At 39.3% G+C, this 22,748-nt stretch overlaps 1 pseudogene; it reads left to right on the forward strand.

Moving 5' to 3' along the window:
* The window catches only part of LOC131524708 (NACHT, LRR and PYD domains-containing protein 12-like), a 183,473-nt pseudogene extending 161,214 nt beyond the window's left edge, over positions 1 to 22,259 (forward strand).
* Positions 22,260 to 22,748: the final 489 nt, after the last annotated feature.

Below are 22,748 nucleotides of genomic sequence, written 5' to 3' on the forward strand. Positions count from 1 at the left end.
TGCTATTATTAATATTATTATTGTTATCATTACTTTTTTTTTTTTTTTTTTTGCTATTGTCATGTCTGTTGCACTCTCTTTTATTTATATACTTCCACCCCCAACACCCAGTCACACTTACGCAAACACACCCACACACACACACACACACACACTCACTCACACAAATCATGTTGGCTGTCATGTATGTTTTGTTGACCTTGGTTATTTTGTATTTGATTTGTTACCTGTAAATACTATGTTTGTTTGCATAATAATAATTAAAAAAAAAAAATGTAATCCATCACATACCTTTCTATCAAAGTTATCTGATATTATCGAGCTGAATTTGTTCTGACACAGTTTAACTCTGAGTTATTGTCATATTTTACTACCATAAACTACTATTTTACTATATATATATTTATATTTTAAATATATATTTATATTTTACTACCAAAAAAAAAGCGAATAAACTGTGATAATGTGAGAAATGTTGAAGGTGTCTGAATAAATTTTGGTTTGACTGTATCTATTTGATAAATTAAGTTAACCAACTAACATTATACATACTCTTTTGGTTTCTGTACCCAATATTTAAAAAATGTACAAATACAATGAAAATATCAGTATCGGTATCGGCACTCGGTATCGACAAGTACCAAAAATAAAAGTATCGTATCGGGCGAGTACTGGAAAAAGTGGTATCGGTGCATCCCTAATCAAATGTAAAATAACTATAGTCTTCACTGTATAAATTAAATAAAGATTAATAATTTTTGATGTTACAAAGGTTATTTAGTCAGGAGCAGTGAGCACTTGTATTTTTCTTTGACAGCATTAGATTAATTAGTTTGCTTTCACTTTAAGAACAAAAGCACTGATTTAATATAGTCTCTACTGATACACATGCGTTTTCTTTCTCAACTGTTTACGTTGAGACATATGCGTAACCGGCTGTGTTTACTTGGATATTCGCCAAAACTCACATTTTGATGTAATTTTGTCTGTATTTATTTATCCATGAACAAAAAAGCGGAAGAGAGCTCAATTCGTGCGGTGCCGATGTAGATGCGGCTGTCTGTGTGCGTGCGCTTCAGATGTGTACGCAGAAAACTCACACAGCGCTTACTGTTCCGCAAACAATTCCGAGTGTTTTTTATGCTCGCCTTGTGCCTTCGGGCAGTCCTTATATCAAGTCCTGTATACCTGAGTTTGAACGAGAACGCACGCATTGGCGGTAATGCATAGACAGACATTATATGAAAATGTGGACAATGCCAAAATAAAGGTGCCTATTTATACTACAGATATCAGTATTTTACGCATGTCATCGATGCATTGTATCGTCAGACATCGTATCAATGTATCGATCCATACAGTCTGTAGATGATCTGTCTGTGTGTCTTTAGATGATCTGACTGTTGATGTGTGTATTCTTCTCTCTTTTCAGTTTTGCTGGCTGTGGTCTCTCAGATCAGCATTGTGAAATTGTGTCATCAGCTCTTCAATCCTCAAACTCTGTCCTGAGAGAGCTGGATCTGAGTAACAATGACCTTCAGGACTCTGGTGTAAAGTTTATTTCTGATGGACTGAAGAGTTCAAAATGTCAGCTACAGATACTGAGGTATTAAGGACATATAAGCAGTGTTGGGCAGTAGCGTTGCTACAAGTAGTAACTACATTTCTCAGTAGCGTGGTGGTAGCGTCACTGCTTTCTGAATCAAATAGCTTTTCGGTAGTTAAGCTCTTTTTTTGATCAAGTAGCGCGGTAGCGTCAACAAAAGCTAACATTACATTTTCCAAAGCATTCTGAAACTCGAGCTCAAATCAGAAATATAACAGCTACGGATCACTGATCCTGGATCAGTAAGTGACGCCACAGACACATTAACAAATGTTAACAAACAACTTTTGATTTTAATAATGTGTTAGTAAATGTTGAAATTAACATTAAGATAAATGCTGCAGAAGTATTGTTCATTCTTAGATCACTCACTCCTAACCCTAACCCTAACTAATGTTAACTAATGAACCTTATTGTGAAGTGTTACCATTTATATAAATGTATCTGTATACAATAAAGCCACAATACCAACTACCAATAGGAGGTTTCCGGCCAACAGCAAAAATGTATTTTGCCTATGTCACAATTTGAGGTCAATCCAGCCTGTATTTGATACTGATTATGTTGCCAAATTGGTTTGGAACAGCTGTTGAATAAACAGTTAAACTGAACTATTATGCCTGTCTATCTGCTTGACTGACAGTTTTATTGATCACTGAGAGAGCATTGACTTGGTATGATGTTGGTTCAATAGAAATTTTTCTTATTTTTTTTAAATAGCTTGGATGTAGTAAACTACTTTTGGCATGTTGCCGTAGCTTAGCTTGCTACATTTCCCAGGGCTGTAGCTTTAGTGTAGTTAAGCTTCATTTAAAGAAGAGTAACTGTTAGCTTAGCTCACTACATTTTCCAAGTAGCTTGCCCAACACTGCATATAAGAGATTATCTACAGTCAACTGGTCACAATGTTGATGAGTGCCTGTAGATGGTCTGACTGTGTGTCTGTAGATAATCCGACTGTGTGTGTCTGTAGATGATTTGAATGTGTGTGTCTGTAGACGATCTACCTGTGTGTCTGTAGATGATCTGACCATGTGTGTCTGTAGAAGATCTGACTGTGTCTGTAGACGATCTAACCGTGTGTCTGTAGATGATCTGACCATGTGTGTGAATGTAGATGATCTGACCGTGTGTGTCTGTAGAAGATCTGACTGTGTGTGTCTGTAGACGATCTGACCATGTGTGTGTCTGTAGATGATCTGACCATGTGTCTGTAGATGATCAGACTGTGTGTGTCTGTAGATGATCTGTCTGTGTGTGTCTGTAGATGATATGTGTGTGTCTGTAGATGATCTGTGTGTCTGTAGATGATCTGTCTGTGTGTGTCTGTAGGTTGTCTGGCTGTATGGTGACAGAGGAAGGCTGTGGTTATTTGTCTTCAGCTCTGAGTTCAAACCCCTCACACCTGAGAGAGCTGGATCTGAGCTACAATCACCCAGGACAATCAGGAGTCCAGCTGCTCAACCACAAATTGGAGGATCCAAACTATAAACTGCAGATACTCAAGTATGTAAAACACTAATACTGACATACTGAACGTGTGTGTGAATGATGCATATTTACATTAATGTGTTTATAGTGTGAATCATGGAGGAGAGATCATGATGACAGCAGGACTGCGAAAGTGTAGGTCTACAAACACACGCACACACACACACTCTCACAGACACACTCACACACACACACACGCTTGTTTCGCTATCCTTGTGGGGACTCTCCATAGGCGTAATGGTTTTTCTACTGTACAGACCGTATATTCTATTGTCCTACACCAACCTTACACCTAAACCTACCCCTTACAGGAAACTACAGGCATTTTTAGATTTTCAAAAAACTTAATTCTGTATGATTTATTAGCTTGTTTACCCATGGGGATCTCAATTTAGGTCCCCACCGTGACACAAGTCCCCATGAGTCTGTGTGTATTCAGGTTTAAGTCACCACCTGAATAGAAAAACAGGTATACACACACTCTCTATCTCACACACACACAGATTGTTGTTTGACTGTATCACTGATCTCATCTCATAGACATTAATTGTTTTCTATCAGGTTAATAAGGTCTATAAGGTCTTTTTTAACTAGTTAGCATTGTCGGTCACCACCAAGGGGCTCCTTTGCTCTCAAAGATGATTTAAGAAGCAAATCACTACATAATGTAAACAGAACAGCAATATGTGGATTCAGCTTTAAAGGAGTCATGTGGAAATATGACTTTTACAGTTTTTCATGATTGCTAACACACAATTCATGAAACAATTCACACAAAGCTGTCAAATACACAGACTATTTTCCTGACTAGAGAACACTAGTGAGATCAATTCAAAACACTGTTACAAAAACCTCCTTTTGGGAAAAAGGAGACATTTTGCAAGTCAATGTCTGTTACAGTATGCAGCATGAATAGAGTTGTGCAGATACAGTGAAATTCACCAATAAACTTTAAGAAATTATTACTTTCATTACACTACTGTAGTGTACAGCAGATGAAAATCACTAGAAAAGAAAAGTTCAAAGACCAAACAACTGAATATACAGTAAACACACATTGGAATGTACTGTTACTGTACAGCAATAAATAAATAAATGCATCATCCTCTGCTAAGCTGCATTACAGTATTGCTAATATCCTTATTTGTTATACTATAACAGTTTCTTAGTCTTCTGAGAAAATACTTTCTCTGCCTCCCCTCGACAGTCGACTCTCAGTTCTGCACAAATACATGTAAGAAATACTTGGCTACAAATCAGTTCAACAGTTATGAGTTTGAGGGTGAGTGCTACAGGATTTACAGTACAAAGAACAGTGAAAGTTCTCTCATCTGAAGTACTGCTACTATGTATTGTAATTGTAATGTGCGAGTCCTGTAAAACTCTGTAGATGAGCCTGCAGGCAGCTTTCCTTATGATCATTCCATCCACAAGAAGACGGTCAACTATAGTGCTTTATATTTCATCAGCAACAAATGACCTTTCACCTCGTCCCCTTCATTTTTCTTTTCTCATCCTATTCCTCTTTGTCTCTCACTACCAGGATTAATTTTCCAAAACACATAATCAGCTGTGCTCTTGTTCATATCATCCTGAGATTCTGACTGCTGTGTCATCAGTTTTGCTTATGATACGCACCTTCCCCACACCCCTAAACCTAACAATTGCGTCTCATATGCACGCCAAAGTCAGTTTCTGCGTATAAATAGCACACCAAATAGAAACAAAAAATCTTGCCATTGAAGATTGGGTCATTCACTTTCGCATCTTCTCAAGCAAATATACACAATAATATGTGTCTTGACGAGTATCTAAGTAAACACAGTCGGTTACGTCTTAAATAAACATAAACAGTTAAGAAAATATTGGATGTGTGTCAGTATAATGAATCCATGCACTTCTTACATTAGGTTAAGAATGTTAATCAAACAAAAGAAAAACATGAGAATCACTCACTGCTCTTAACTAAGTAACTTCTGTAACTTTACTAGATAATTGTGTCAATTTACTTCATAGAGTAATACAGTTCCTCTTCAGAAACTCGAGCTGCGTCCGAGAATGCTAGGGGAACGCCTCCAGCGTGACCGCGCTCTGATACATGTGTGATCTGTCCAAAGGACAGATTACACTTGTCACGGGTGGGTGATGTAACGGCCAGGAAGCATAAAAGCACGTGCGGTGGAACCGGCGTCAGCTTATGTCATTCAGCAACCGCTACTCTGTGTGTGTCTGTCGATCTGTGTGGTGAGTCTTATTTAGTGTTGTTTGTCACTTGAAATAAGCTCCACAATGTCTAAAGTGCAGAGAAAACTAGCATTTGGGCGAGAGCAGATTGCATTACAGGCTGTGTGTTTTTCACTAACAGTCAGTGTGTGGTCTGCTTGTGAGCGTTTGTCTCTCTTTGATGAGGGAGCTTTCACCTGCGTTCCTTGCGTTACCGGCCCGCTTTTGCCGAGGCGGAGCAGCGGCTGTGCTCGTGGGGATCGCAGATGGATCAGGTGGAGGGAATGAAGATGGGCGAGCCCCTATCTTATTCCTTCCCATCAGATCCAGCGCCCACTCTCTGGGTTCGGAAGCCCCACGGGTTCTTCCCCCCCAGAGAGAGGGCTCGACGCTCCTCCTGTCTTTCTCCGAGGAGGTGGACGTGAAGTGCGTCGATGAGCTTTGTAAAATTGCAGTGTTTGCACGAGCATTGTTTGCACAAGCTTATTATGAATGAGGTTGTCATTATAGCAGTGTTCCTGCGCTGTCAGCTCAAAAAAAAAAAAAGGGGGGGCTGATCCTGCTTCTCCCCGCCGTATGATCTCGCAGTTCCGGTCCGCCACTGCTGAGGCACGGTGGCGAATGAGATCGCGGGGATCGCACATAGATCTGGCGGACGGGTTGGAGATGGGTTCGCCCTATCTCCACCTGCAATCCCCAGATCTAGCGCTCTCGCTCGGGGCTGGAAGCCCGCGGTGCGGTTCTTCCCCCTTTGAGTGAGAGCTCACTGTTGCAGCACGCGTTGCCGAGGCATGTCATTCTCGTACATTTCATGAATCCTTTTCATAGCAGACCATGTTTACTTGTTTGGTTATTTTTCTCCATTTAATTTTGAGGAATTAAATGATCTATTTCATCTAACTAGGAGAAGTTAGATGTGTATGTGTAAGGAGCCTAAGAAAACATGGGATTTTCTTGAGTGAGAGCACAATGTTTTACCTCTCTTCCTCTGAGGAGGTTGATGTGGTCAGCAGGGGCTGCTGGGCGGAGCAGCCCCAACCGTGTTCCAGCTCCTCATATAGGGAGCATCACTTCTCGTACTCCCCAGTATGTTGGAGTCAGAGTGGCGCTCCCGGGCCGAGGCCTTCTAGCAGAAGGCAGATCTGCGGACCGTCACTCTCGCTGGATAGTCTTCGGCTAAAACATCCTGCTGCCTATGGCCCAGGACTTCTGAGGGCCGGCCCCTCTGGGGAAGAGCGGCATACACGGTTCCTGTCTCTCCTCAGTGCCCTCAGGAGATCGGTCTGCCAACCCTGCCACGTACGGTGTTCCAGGGTGCAGCGATCTCTAGCGAGCACACATCTCAGTTTCTTCCGCCCCGGAAACGTAGCGGAGCTGAGATGCTCGCCACCCCTTTGGGGGTCTCTAGAGTTTGGCTTTCTCCTGCCGGTGTGCCGTTCCAGGATACCGAACTAGCCGCTCTGATTATACCAGAGGCCAGTCTCCAGAGACTGGTTCCCTTAGTAGGCACCTGGCGGTGTGGAAGCCCCTGCCAAGCGTGTCTCATTGGGTCCTGCTTTGCAGGCTCTGGTTCTGCCAGTCTAGTCTTCCTAGAAGATGACGCGAGTCTGAGGACAGTCGCTTCAATAGGAGACTTTGGCTGAGGCAGTCCTGGTGCCCATGGCCCAGAACTTATGAGGGCAGGTCCCTCTGGGGAAGAGTGGCGTACACGGTTCCTGTCTCTCCTCAGTGCCCTCAGGAGATCGGTCTGCCAACCCTGCCACTTACGGTGTTCCAGGGCGCAGCGATCTCCAGCGAGCTTCTTCCGCCCGGAAACGTAGCGGAGCTGAGATTCTCGCCACCCCCTTCAGGGGTCTCTAGAGCAGCTAGTTTGGCCGTCTCCTGCCGGCGTGCCATTTCAGGACACCGAGCTAGCCGCCCTGGTTATACCAGAGGCCAGTCTTGAGAGACTGGTTCCCTTAGTAGACTATTTGGCAGCGTGAAAACTACTGCCAAATGTGTCTCCATGGGTCCTGCATACTGTAGAGAGAGGCTACAGAATCCAATTTGGTTCTCCTCTGCCTCGTTTCAACAGGGTGAATCCCACTCTGGTGGGCCCCGAGCAGGTTCTGGTAATGGAACGAGAAGTAGAGTACTCTCTTGAGGAAGGAGGCCATCTAAGTGGTCCCTCCTCACGAAAGACATTCTGGGTTCTACAGCCGGTACTTCATAGTTCCCAAGAAGGATCGAGGGTTGGCGTCCCATTTTAGATCTGCATCAGTTGAACCGCTCAGTCAGCAGACTGAAGTTCAAGATGCTCAAACAGGTCGTGTCTCAGCTCAGGTCCGATGACGGGTTTGTCACGATCGATCTAAAAGACGCATACTTCCATATCTCCATCCTTCCCACTCACAGGGAGTTCCTGAGGTTTGTTTTTGAGGGCGAAGCTCACCAATATCGGGTTCTTCCCTTCGGCCTAGCACTCACCCCGCACTTTTACAAAGTGTGTGGATGCCGTGTTAGCTCCGTTGTGGCTACAAGGCATCCACATATTGACAATTGGTTGATTCTCGCTCAATCAGAGCAGATGGTGGCTCAACATCGAGATGTTGTTCTCGCTCACATGAAAGTGTTGGGGTTAAGACTGAACGCCAAGAAGAGTGTGCTTTCTCCATTACAGAGAACCATTTATCTTGGTGTGGTGTGGGATTCGACCACGATGCAGGCACATGTGTCCCCTGCTCGGATCGAGTCGATCCTCACGGCAGTCAGGAGAGTGAAAGAAGGCCAGTCGCTCACTGTCAAGCAGTTTCAGAGACTGACAGGTCTGATGGCAGCTGCGTCCAATGTGATACCTATTGGCCTGCTGTACATGAGACCCCTACAGTGGTGGCTCAAGACCAAGGGTTCTCCCCAAGGGGAAACCCACTTCACATGATCAAGGTCACGTGGCGGTGCCTACATGCCTTAGACATGTGGAGACATCCTTGGTTCTTGTCTCAGGGCCCGGTGCTGGGAGCTCCGTGTCGCTGCGTACGCTAGCGACGGACGTGTCCCTCACCCTGCCCACAGTCTGTGGAGTACTCACCGTCTCATGTGGCACATCAACTGCCTGGAGATGCTGGCGGTGTTTCACTGAAACACTTTCTCCTAAGACCTAAGAGATCACCGGTGTTGGTGCGATAGCACAGACAACACAGCGGTGGTCTCTTACATCAACCACCGAGGAGGAGGTCTGCGTTCACGCCCCCTGTACAGGCTGGCGTACCAGATCCTTGGTTGGTCCCAGGACAAACTCCTCTCGCTGAAAGCAGTTCACATGCCTGGGCATCTCAGTGTGGGAGCAGACATCCCGTCGAAGCAGGGGCCGAGGCCCGGGGAATGGATGGGGTGAAGCAAATTTGAAGACTGTTTGGCCAGGCTCAGGTGGACCTCTTCGCTACTCAGGTAAGTACACAGCGCATGTCCCCTCTGGTACTCTCTAAATTCATCCAGCTCCACTGGGGCTGGATGCCATGGTACAAACGTGGCCGAGGCTTCGTCTGTACGTTTTTCCCTGATCTTTCTGCTCCCGGGAGTTCTGGCGAGAGTGCGCTGGGACGAGGTCAGTCTGCTTCTGGTAGTACCGTTCTGGCCGGGCCAAGTATGGTTCTCGGACCTGATTTCTCTCCTCAACGGCTCTCCATGGGAGCTTTCCATCAGGAGGGATCTCCTCTCACAAGCGGGGGTCTGTCACCCCAGCCCGGAGCTTTGGAAATTGTAGGTGTGACCCCTGAGGGGGCTCAGCCCATAGCTTCCAGTCTCCCAACCGAGGTTGTTGAGAACTTCCTCCAATCCAAAGCTCCCTCAACGAGGAAACTGTACGCCTTGAAGTGGAACTTTTCACTTCTTGGTGCGGAGACCGCCAGCTCGACCCAGTCGACTGCCCGATTGGTGCAGTTCTGGAGTTTGTGTAGGCCTGTTCCTCCGCAGGGTTAACCCACTCCACCCTGAGGGTTTATGTGGCGGCTATACCGGCCTACTGCGCCCTTCTCGGTGGCCTTTCAGTGGGTAGACACCCCCTAGTATATGTTTCCTCCAGAGGCTGAGGCCTCCAGCCAGAGAGCGTTTGCCATGTGGTGGATCAGGATGCTATTCCATAGCATCGAGTCCTCCCCTCTCCCCTCTTCAGGACACAGCGTCTTGTTCCCTCGAGGAACTAGGGTTACATACGTAACCTAAGACGTTTTCATAAGCACAGTAAAATACTGTTTATTTAGGTAATTTATATCGTTGTATCTAATGGTCTCCCTAGGGCTTTTCACACTTGAAATTGTTAACCCTGGGTCATCCTAAACCCCGGATAAGCAGAATCCTGGGTTGTCTGTAATCACGTTTCACACTGCTCATGCTATGCCTGGGGTTAACTGTTAACCCTGGGTATTCATTAACAGACATTTCACACTGTACATTCCTAAACATCGGTTAACATTCTTATTTGCATATTTGCGGTGTCACTGTCTCTGATTGGACGAACAGCAGGCAACCTGCTTACACGGCTTTTCCTGCGTCTTGCCAGTTATTAAAAATGTCGCGACTTTTTAGGCGCGACATGTGAACCTCATGACGCACAAAGGCGAGAAAACAAAGACAAAAGTACAAAAGAAAGAAAACAAGGAGCAAAGTATGTGAATATTTCTTTGAATTTCTTTTAAGTGTGAAGAGACTAACGTTATTGTTTACTTGTACAGTAAGAATAATACCGTCTCCTATTCGCTCCAAGCTTTCTGTCTTTTGATATCATCTTCTCACCGGCTGCAGTTTACATGACGCGCGTTTCCTGTTACTGACGTGACATGAGCCTCGCTGCTCAATTTCTGATTGGCTGTCTGTTGCCAAGCATCCAGCAGCAACAAGCAAACACCGCTTCGTTTCACACTAAACAAACTTATTAATCTCAGTTGTTGCTGTTGCACTGTATACATAAATTATGAATTATGAAAATAAAGAAGTATTTTTATTTTACCCTGAAAATAGCTTGGAGAAGCATCCTCAAACTTAATCCTGAACTTGACCAAACAATAATTTTTATTTAAAATATGTTTCAAGTTTTCAAAATATTCTTTCTTAATATGTTTTCCTTCTGCTAACTTTTTCTTAAACTTTTACTTTAACTGTTTAGCATTAAATCATTTCGGGATGTTTGCTAAAATAGTTGGATGTGTTTCAGTCCTGCCTAGAAAATGTTCCAGCAGCCGTCACTGATGCTTTAACAACAATCACCATCAGTCTAAAGTAGGAGTATTCAATTAAAGCTCCAAGAGGTCAGTCCATCTCATTCATTGTTTGATCCAGTCACATTGTCTCTGTAGGGTGGAGCCACGCTGCGCAAGGTTCTTCTTCATGCATAAATTAACATAATGCTTCATCCATCATGTGAGGAATATTTCTAATAACTTCTTATAAAAGTATTCATCATTCATATGAGGCTGAAAATCGACATATAATTCATTTCAACTTTCTGCATTTGAAATAAGTTTTAACACGATACTACACATGGCTATCTATTCAAAAGAAAGTTATAAGGCAAAGATCAAAATAAAGCAACCACGTATAACATAAAACACTAGTGATCTGTTTACAGGGAAAAGTTGTACGTCACAGGTTAAGAAAATAGCATAGGTTCCAATACACAGCAAGCTTATAAATGACATAAAATACCACCTTAATATCTATTGTATATATATTGTATATTGCTTTAATAGCAGCAGTAATTACTGATCGACTTGTTAAAAATCCTTTATGTAAGTTTGAGTTTCTTTGTTCTGTCAAAGGAGAGAAAAGGTGCGTTTCTCTTGGAATGCAGGAGAAGGGGAGATGTCCGTGGGGGTCATGAGAATGTCACGTTGTATAGATCTGTTGATTTTCTTAGCTCAGATGGAGCTATAAGTCAATCATTTGTGTTTATCAGATAGGTAGTGTATGGTAAACAGGGTCGCAGTATCGCGAGCGATCTGTTTCTGGAACTTCTCCAAATAAGCAGTTCTTTGTTCTTAAATTCGTGCAGATGTAACATGGTCATTTTCTCCTCAAACCTATCATTGTTGATGAGTCTCCCGAGATGATAAGGAGAGCATGGCAGGAAGCTGGTCAGACACTTGGGTGCAGTGCTGATCATTTATTAATTTTACAACTTGCAGATGGTGGAGGGGGAAACTCCTCGGAATGTACTGAGTTGAGCTTATATTTGTGTCCTTTTCGACAAGGTTCTACATTACACACAACAAAAAACAGCTCTCAAACTGAATTAAATGCCAATGCATAAAAATGTGTTTTAAGACTAGTTTTAAAAGCAGACAAAGTTGGGGCCATCCTCACTGACAATCAGGGCCGTTTCTAGCCAATTTGACGCCCTGGGCGAAATCCATATTGTTTTTTTTTTTTTTAAATATATATATTCTTTTCAGACACCAGTTTCTTGTTACATTCAAATTGGATGTCATAGTAACGACACTGATTTGTGGAGTTTGAGTTCCACAAATCTGAATGCATTATTTGTAAATTGACTTAAGATTTTGCACAATTTATTATCTGTAATATCATTGTGTTGCCACTGGATGCATGTATAACCCTATGTAACAATCCCTAGTAGCTAAGACTTTGCACATAATTTACACATAAATCACACATAAATTAATTTTATTACATTTGGATTTGGATACATGTTTAGATACTATCAATGGCTACTTTTTGTCTTTATCTGTTTTTTGTTCAATTGTTTTGTTGTTGTTGCTTGAAACATTGATTTAAAGTGTCAGTTATTACATTATTATTTCAGTCAAACCTATAAAACCCTTTGTTGCCCCAAACTACATATAAAAACCTGGGCTGTGTTTCTCGATAACGATTGATCTTAGCGCTTAAGAGCGTTTTCTACGAGTAATTTTACGAACGTTCGTTATTGTTTCACGTGCGTTTCCCAAAAATGCACTTAACACAATCGCACGTAGCCATGCTTTAAGTGCTACTTAGGAGTCGCTATCCGATGGTCAAGTGCTGAAATGTCAATTTATAGAATGGCTTGTATTTGTAGTACACGCTCGTTTATTGAAATGTTAACCTAATGCTGCGTTCCAGACATCTCGGATAATATAATATAATTTAGATTTACATTTAGTCATTTAGCAGACGCGTTTATCCAAAACGACTTACAAATGAGGACAATATAGAAGCAATCAAAACCAACAAAAGAGCAACAACATGGAAGTGCTATGACAAGTCTCGGTTAGCCTAACACAGTACATGTAGCAATTTCATTTTTTTTAAAGAAAACGAGTAGATAGAATATCGAAAAAAGTAACCTAGTGTTTTTTTTTTTATTATTATTTATTTATTTTTTTAATTTATTTATAAGAAACAAGTAGATAGAATAGAAAAAAAGAAAGCTATTATTTGGTTTTCGTGCATGTCATCAAGCCATTGACAGATTTTTATGAGTTTATCCCTATTTTCCCAGTCTTTGAAGCATTTACTACATTACTTCTTTTATTCTTTCTTTGTTGTTGTTGTTGTTGTTCAGTCATTTAATTTAGATGCGTTGTTTTTTTGTTTCTTTTTTTGGTTATCTGCCCTTTTTAATTATTTTGCCTAATTTCATTATATATATATATATATATATTATTTTTTAAACATTATAAAGTGTGCAATAAAGTACAATCAAAAGCTTTAATTATAATCACATTGCACTTGAATAAAGTTACAGGTGTAATCTGCCGATTGTCCTGCAGGTGACCTCATAATTCTGTCTTCTTACGATGCACGTAGGGCTTTACGATTACTCCAGAGTACTCGTAGATCTACGATGATTTTCAAGTGCTACTTAAGTTACGATGCTTTTGGGAAATGGACCGTAATATTAAGATCAGTCGTACGATCGTTTTTACGAACTTCTTAGGCTTACGATGCTTTTGGGAAACGCAGCCCTGATCAGTGGCATAAAAGTACTCAATGCAGCTACTTAATAATCCTTTGCTACTCATTAACGCGTGAACTTCCCCTTTAAATAACGTGACGCTCTGCCCTCTATGTGTATGACGCTTCTTCCATTAAGTGCTGTGTTAGAAGTGAATGAACTGATCAGCATTTCGACACCTCCATTGATCTCTATTGATCTTGTGAATTTAGCGAATTTTACTATACCAATATTTTTTAATTGGTTGTTAAAGTTTATATGGGAATATTACATGACACGCTGATCCTTTAACAATGCATTGGCGCAAAAACGCATGCCTTTTGGACAAATCTCGCAACACGATTCATCAACTGCCACAAATACTGCCTAAACAAAATACTGATTTTGTGCACTTTATTTACTGTACCAATATTTTAACCCTCTACCGCACGCATTATGATAGACCTATAAAAAAAATATTTGACTCTTTTTCTTTTCTTGGAATGGCTTAACTTGAAGTGCTGTAAAAAAAAAAATGGGAAAAAAATATTATTTTAAGGTACTTTATGATTTGTTGCCATATGGCAACAACATGCAACAGTGGATCTAACTTAGAATAAGTGTAAATTTACTTATAGTTAATATTTTTCCTCAGAAATGTTTGTGGTGATTCAACTGGTGTTCTAATCAGGGGTGCAAACTTGTCACCTTTCGGTGAAATTCGCCGTTTTCACCTTGAAATAGGTCATTCACGTGAATTGTGTAGATCTGTAAAAAAAGTAATGGGGGGTCGTATCTGCATGTCATCTGTGTCACGTCACCTGTAGCGTTTTTTCCCCTTTTGGCAAAGGAATGGACCCGCCCTACTCTGCCTCTGATTGGCTTACCTTAATGTCCTTTCCCTCAACCAACCAATCTCACTCCTGAAGGATAACTTTTAGACGCTGCAGGCATGCTATCCATATTTCCAGAGGCTACGTAAAACGTGTAGGAACAAGCTAACGGCAAGCAACTTATGACCGAATGAAGAATGTGCATCAGTGTGTTTTTTCTTTTTTCAGTTTTATTTCATTTATGAAGGTGATGTAAACTGAATAATTATATATTCTATTATAATTATATAATAATATTGTGTGTAGGCTATGTAACTTATATAGTTTTCATTTTATTCATTTCGACAACTTTACTGACACTGCATATGGTCTTTGGCTGCGTCCATTGCATCCGACACGTTTTTTCACGGACACGCCGCAAAATCGGAAACTCGGGGCTTAAAGAAATTTCGAAGTTTCCCACTCGTAATAACGACTTTGTGGTGGCGTTCATGTGCGTTCAACTCGTACATGTATCTGACATGACTGTAACAGCCTATTTCAAGACGGAGAAACACCTCGCGTTTAGCCCGTCAGCTGCTTCAATAATTCGAGTGCTGAAATAAAGATTTACAGTGGTTTATTTGCCCTGATTAAGTTCATGTATCTTAACAACAGTCCTTGTTGAGTTGTCGCTCAAACGTCTTTTAATCATATAAAGGTGTTTATCCTTGAATGGTGCACTGCAAAAAATGATTTGAGAATGTTTTTGTCTTGTTTCTAGTCCAAATATCTAAAAATTCTTAAATCAAAAAGCATTTTCTAGACAAGTAAAAATTGTCTTGTTTTCAGAAAAAAAATTGTCAAAATTAAGTGAGTTTTTCCTTAAAACAAGCAAAATAATCTTATTTTTTACGAAAACAAGATTATTTTGACTTATTTTTTTCTGGAAAAAAAAAATTATTTGATTTAAGAATTATTAGACTAATTATTAGACTAGAATTATTAGATTATTTGGACTGGAAACAAGACAGAAAAATGTAAGAAAAGCATTTTTAGCAGTGTGTAACATTTTCTCCCTATAAAGCACTTTGACTTGCCATTGTGTGTGAAATGTGCTATGTGAATTATGTCAATTAACTTGCCCTTAGTTTTAACACACCTGTGTGTGTGTGTGTGCGTGTGTGTGTCTGTGGGGGGGTGGTTGTCACCTTTTTCACCCCTGACGAGTTTGCACCCCTGTCTAATAAGCTTTAACACGGTACTTATAACCTTATACATACTTTCCAACAACTTCTGCTTTTATTTATTCCATTCTTTTTAGCTGAATGCTATATATTCTTTGAATTTCAATAAATTTTTCATGAATATTATTTAAATTTCAAATTTATACAGTTAAAACAAATCTAATACTGTATATCATGTATCATAAAACACTGACATAAAACCAAAAACACTGCAGTTCATGAAAATTCAACATTACGCAATCTTATGAGAGGAAGACTATGAACTTGAGGCTTACCCCCCCCCCCCCCTCCAATAATCCTAGAAACTTTATGTATGAAACTTCTCAAAGCAGTTTTACTGACATTTTAGTTTGCTTTCAGCAACTAAGAGACGGCAGTCTATCAGAAATCGCTCCACAGAAAAAAACTGCATGTCACGTGACTTAACCAAAGCACATCATTGGCTAAACAAAGGTCTTCTCTTTCCAACAAAAAAAATGAGAATGTTCTCTTAACCCTTGTGCGTTCTTCGGGGTCTTTTTGACCCGCAAATGAAGTTTGCTAAATTTAAAAAAAATGTTCTCTTTTTCCAAATGGCATGAGACTTTGTACGGTCGTCAACACTTTCTAGATCTACAAATAAAAAATAAAATTGGAATAATTTCTTGATTTTATGTTAGTGTGAAAAAAAAAGTTACACTTATGGTCTCACCCAGGCAACAAAATGTATTTTTTTAACAAAATATATATTTTTTTAAAACAAATGTACTTTTACTCTGTTTATTAATGTTTTTACTCCACATTTGTGTAGTTTTTGGAAGACTTATGATATATTTTAAATTTATATAAATAAATTAAAAGACATTTTTATATAGGTTTTTATACAAAAAAACAGCTTTTTATGTAAAATTCACTTCATAAAAGACCCACATTTCTAACTTTCATTCATGGGGATAACATGGATCATTTCACATGGTTTAGTGTAAAATTTTTGCCCATATTTTGGAAATTACAGTTTCAAAAGTAAAAAAATATCATTTTTACCACTAGATGGCTGCAAAGTTCCACTATTTACTATTTGCTATTTGACCAACTGAAAGATATCTTTTCACAAGTTGTTTTCAGTTGGATTCATATCTACATATTGTGAAATCACAATTATAACAATAAAAATGATTTTTGTCAAAGTTTTGCATTTTTAGAACTGAAAAAAATCAAATTTTCAATAATGTTACATTATGATTTGAATCGAACCTCAACAAGATGTTACAAAGAGAAAGGTTGGAGTCTTTAGAGTTTATCATTTATTTCAATCATCTGTTTTTCATATAATTTTAAGTGTGTGTGTGTGTTTGGGAGAAGGGGGGAAATAGACGGGCATGGGTCTGACTCGGGCCGGTAATTCTGATAAGCTGTTGGACACGGGCCGGGCTAGGGCTAGGGCCTAAATCTGAGCCCATGCAGGGCTCTACCGGGAACGTGATCGCGATTTCTACCGAAGGGGATTCCCCTGGAACGTGATTGAATGCAGACCGCGATCTGTACGGATGAGGACACAAATCACCCCCCTCAGAACGCAGGAGGCCCCGAGTGAATATGCTGTCCAGGGGGCCCAGAATCCGTAGTGGCGCCCCTGAGTCAGGATATTGGGTCCTGAGAGCCAAAGGCCAGTGGCTTCTGAGAATTTTTATTTAAAAAAAGAATCTTCAGTTGAGCCCAATTAGATATGAATATTAAAAGATAAGATCAGATGTTTTATCAAGCTATATTATTTTTTTACATTTAGATACATATGTAAGGCAGAAGGTCATGTGACTGAGGAAAGATACTGTATGGGGTTCAGAGTTTTCTTCTTGAATCTGGACCATTTTTATATTTTGCTTAAAACAAACATAATAATAACATGATAAAAACACTCTCATCATGAGCAGAAAACAAAGTTAACTAGTAATTTCAAACTTTGTTGTCTTTACTTGCCATCTACAAATAATTTCCCCAATTTTAACAATTATATGTTTATTTTTAAATGCTCTTAAAATACTTATTAATAATGCTAGATGTAGATGATAAAAATGTCCTGACACAAACCTGGTTTGAACGGTCAGAAATAACTATATTTGCAGCATTGTTGTTTTCTGCAGTGTTTTAGTGAAAGTATGGATCTGTTTTGCTGCTTGCTGTGTTTCTGCTTCTGTTTTTAAAATAACCGCATCTTTCAAAGCTCTTAATTATGCTTTAGTGTCTTTATATGGAAGCGACCTAAAGTTTTCATATTTAGAGAATTATGTATTTTTGTATTTCAAAAAAGTAAATCACACATTTGAAAAATCATTTCATTATAGTTTTTTTTTTTTTTTTTCTGAGAGCTAGATGGTGCAGAGCATCACTGTCAAAATATGGATTTAATTTGACCTGTATTTTTTATTTTTTTTAATTGCTTACACAGTAAAATCCCCAGTGTTAAATCAACACTGCTCAGAGTGTATTTGGTCCCACTCCAAATAGTGTTAAAGTAACACTGAAGCAGAGTTAAAGCTAATGAGATAATTATGTGATTAATTAAGTGCTGATTGAGCATTAGTGATGAACACCTGCTGTTAACAAGCAGAATCACTGAAAGAAAATAGAAACACAAGAACTACAACTCACTTCAGCCACAGCCTTTGATAAAATCAACTGAAATAAAAGACATTAAATCTCTGAAGGTCTCAGCAGAGGAGGATTAAACAACTCCACAAACAGCATCACCAGCTCCACTTATTATTGACTTTATTTCTGTCAGATGACTACAGAAGCTCTTATTGAAAATTATCAGAGGTTTAAACATTGATGCTTCATTGGTCAAAAGCAATGCCACCATCATGGAGATGAGTGTTTACTTTGGTTAGGCTCTTGCCACTTGACTTGCTGTGCTAGTTTTTTCTTTGCAACAATGCATATGTAGTTGTAAAGGAGAAAGATCAGTGCTTTACACTGAGCACATAGTAGATGCTTCTGTGTGTTGAGACAATCATTGTGAGCTGGCCAGACTTTACGCTTTTTTTTTCTTTAGATTTTTGCAACTAACTTGCTGATGTTACAGTATGAGAAAACATTGCAGCCAACAGTTATCATGAACGCTTAAATTTAATTTGAACAAATTTATTTTTGAACAACTGTATCGTATAGACAAACACAGACATCAAGAACCAGCATATGAATCTCAACAATGGTGACAATCAACAAAATTCTTCAAGCTGCAATGCATGCTGGGTAACACCATAGTAAAACTCCCACCATGCACTGCAGTATAAATATTTATTGTCACCACTGTTGAGGATCATATGATAAGTGTTCATGTCTAAAAGCTTGACCTGAAACTCCTCAACTTTTGAAATGTTACGGTCCTATATGTTTAATACAGAGCTCAAAATTATTGTAGAAATATGATAATTATATATCCAGCAACACATGATATTATTTATATATAAGCTTACATATTTTCTTGGCTGCTTTTAGTTGATGAATTTAAGTCAATAATCAAAGAGCAAGCAAGAGAAACCACTTTGTGTTGGTTAGTCATGTCTTTGATAAGCAGAAAGTGTAATCTGCTACATTAAGCTTCTGTTTCAGCAATGTTCAAGTGTTTGCAGTGAAACACTATTGCAATTAATTAGAAGCAAAATTATTTAAAAGTTCTACAAGGGTCAAGAGCCCAACTACAGCAAACACCAACCTCCATGATGGTGGCATCATTTTTGACCAATAAAACATCATCTAAACCTTAGTTAATTCTTTTTTCTGAGAGCTAGATGGTGCAGAGCATCACTGTCAAAATATGGATTTAATTTGACCTGTATTTTTATTTTTTAATTGCTTACACAGTAAAATCCCCAGTGTTAAATCAACACTGCTCAGAGTGTATTTGGTCCCACTCCAAATAGTGTTAAAGTAACACTGAAGCAGAGTTAAAGCTAATGAGATAATTATGTGATTAATTAAGTGCTGATTGAGCATTAGTGATGAACACCTGCTGTTAACAAGCAGAATCACTGAAAGAAAATAGAAACACAAGAACTACAACTCACTTCAGCCACAGCCTTTGATAAAATCAACTGAAATAAAAGACATTAAATCTCTGAAGGTCTCAGCAGAGGAGGATTAAACAACTCCACAAACAGCATCACCAGCTCCACTTATTATTGACTTTATTTCTGTCAGATGACTACAGAAGCTCTTATTGAAAATTATCAGAGGTTTAAACATTGATGCTTCATTGGTCAAAAGCAATGCCACCATCATGGAGATGAGTGTTTACTTTGGTTAGGCTCTTGCCACTTGACTTGCTGTGCTAGTTTTTTCTTTGCAACAATGCATATGTAGTTGTAAAGGAGAAAGATCAGTGCTTTACACTGAGCACATAGTAGATGCTTCTGTGTGTTGAGACAATCATTGTGAGCTGGCCAGACTTTACGCTTTTTTTTTTCTTTAGATTTTTGCAACTAACTTGCTGATGTTACAGTATGAGAAAACATTGCAGCCAACAGTTATCATGAACGCTTAAATTTAATTTGAACAAATTTATTTTTGAACAACTGTATCGTATAGACAAACACAGACATCAAGAACCAGCATATGAATCTCAACAATGGTGACAATCAACAAAATTCTTCAAGCTGCAATGCATGCTGGGTAACACCATAGTAAAAACTCCCACCATGCACTGCAGTATAAATATTTATTGTCACCACTGTTGAGGATCATATGATAAGTGTTCATGTCTAAAAGCTTGACCTGAAACTCCTCAACTTTTGAAATGTTACGGTCCTATATGTTTAATACAGAGCTCAAAATTATTGTAGAAATATGATAATTATATATCCAGCAACACATGATATTATTTATATATAAGCTTACATATTTTCTTGGCTGCTTTTTAGTTGATGAATTTAAGTCAATAATCAAAGAGCAAGCAAGAGAAACCACTTTGTGTTGGTTAGTCATGTCTTTGATAAGCAGAAAGTGTAATCTGCTACATTAAGCTTCTGTTTCAGCAATGTTCAAGTGTTTGCAGTGAAACACTATTGCAATTAATTAGAAGCAAAATTATTTAAAAGTTCTACAAGGGTCAAGAGCCCAACTACAGCAAACACCAACCTCCATGATGGTGGCATCATTTTTTGACCAATAAAACATCATCTAAACCTTAGTTAATTCTCAATAAGATCTTCTGTAGATGTCTGACAGAAATAAAGTGAGTCTGGTTATTAATGAGTGAAGCTGGTGATGCTGTTTGTGGAGTTGTTTAATCATCCTCTGCTTGTTAACAACAGCTGTTCATCACTAATGCTCAATCATCATTTAATTAATTACTTAATTATCTCATTAGCTTTAACTCTGCTTCAGTGTTACTTTAACACTATTTGGAGTGGGACCAAATACACTCTGAGCAGTGTTGATTTAACACTGGGGATTTTACTGTGTACAATCTCTGAAACTATGGCTCCTTTTCTCTAAACTCTACACACAAAACCACAAACTCTACACAAAAACGCAAAAGCTTCTTTCAAAACTGTTTTAACTCCTTTAAAAACATGCTTTTTCATAGTAAGTCTGCACACAAACATCAAATTATTATCCATGCACACAGCAAACTCCACACAGATGTGATGAATGTAAAACAGGACTATCTTGTGTGTTTTGTGTGTTCAGTGTTCAGTGGAGTGTGTGTATGAGCACAAATACACTGTATATACAGTCTGTCTGCACAACTGATGAACTTTACACTTACTGAACTGAACTGAATCAACACTGAACTGACTCGAGCTCTAGAATCACACTATTGGCTTGTTAGAGCTGCTTTACAGCACAGTCTCAATCTGTTACTGCTTTGAAACAATCTGTACTGTAGAAAGTGTTATAGAAATAAAGCTGACTTGACTTGTATTCATGATAAACCCACAACCGCTGCTTTACACAACACTAGTCTGCACTGTTTTAGGCCTGACAGGGTTTTTTACAGAGTTTTGTTTGGGCTCCAGAAGTCTAGGACCAGCACTGCTAGTGAGATCTGAATCACTAGTCGCTCTTCAACAGCTTTCACTATATTAGTGAACACATTTGAGAAGAGTGAGGACAGTCTGGACTTTAGCTGTAAACACACACAGACATCTTCACTGTTGTGTTGTTCTTGATGTTTCTCTCTTCTTGTGTTCAGATGCCTGTGATCTCACACTGGATCCAAACACAGCAAACACTCGACTCATTCTGTCTGATAAGAGCAGAAAGATCCCACATGTGGAAGATCTTCAGCCGTATCCTGATCATCCAGAGAGATTTGATGAGGAACCTCAGGTTCTGTGTGTTGAGAGTCTGACTGGACGCTGTTACTGGGAGACTGAATGGAGCGAAGATGTTGTTATATCAGTGTCATATAAAGGAATCAACAGGAAAGGAGGAGGGAGAGACTGTGAGTTTGGATTCAATGACAAATCCTGGAATCTGTGGTGCTCTGGTACCAGATTCACTGTCCGTCACAATGATAGCATCACTGATATACCTGCTGACCGTTCATTCTCTAATAGAGTAGGAGTGTATGTGGACGTGTCGACCGGCTCTCTGTCCTTCTACAGTGTCTCTGACACACACACACTCACAAACACATACACACTCTCACACTTACACACATTCAACACCACATTCACTGAACCCCTCTGTGCTGGATTCAGGGTTGAGTGTCCTGGTTCTTCAGTGTCTCTGTGTGATATTAAACGAGAGAGACTCTCTGTAAATCCTCTTTCTGATGTTCACATGCACACAAACTCATCAAATCTCACATTTCATTTATATTAATACATTTTTAATTAGTTTTTCATTGTCATCCAGAAGTTATAAATCTAGATTAGACACATACTGTTCTGAATCTTTAATAAACAGAGTAAAATGTTTGCTTTAATATTTCTATTGTAAACTGATCATCAAATGTAATAAAAGTGTATTAGTGACTGATTTAATGATGAAGTGGTTTCTGAATCTGATGTGAACTGATAACAGTATGAATAATGATGAATGTGATTGAGATCAGCAGAATGAAACACAGAGGCTGAATTGACTCATAATGAAACCGTCTCCTGATCGTCTGCTTTATTTTTCTGTCTGCGCTGATTTAACTCTCAATTCACTAAATGAATTCTGTACAAACACTCACAGTATCGCTGCTGAACACAGTTGATCTCGCTGTCATTCCAGTCTTTCAGGAGCTTCAGAGCTTCAATCTGCTGCTTGATCACTAGAAAATCTTCATCAGCATCTCTTCTTTTGAAATGATTGTATGAGGCTCTTATTGTAAAAGGTTTGAGTTAAAAAGAGAATCAATATTTCTGTAACAGAACTTTTGTGTTAATTTTAATAAGCCCAGACCCCACACAGCCTAGAAGAGTTCATTATTAAACTTTTTCTAACTACAGTTAAAAAAAATGGGTGTAAAAAAACGAAATGTTGAC

Source organism: Onychostoma macrolepis, chromosome 01 (assembly GCF_012432095.1).
Source record: "Onychostoma macrolepis isolate SWU-2019 chromosome 01, ASM1243209v1, whole genome shotgun sequence".
NCBI lineage: Eukaryota > Metazoa > Chordata > Actinopteri > Cypriniformes > Cyprinidae > Onychostoma > Onychostoma macrolepis.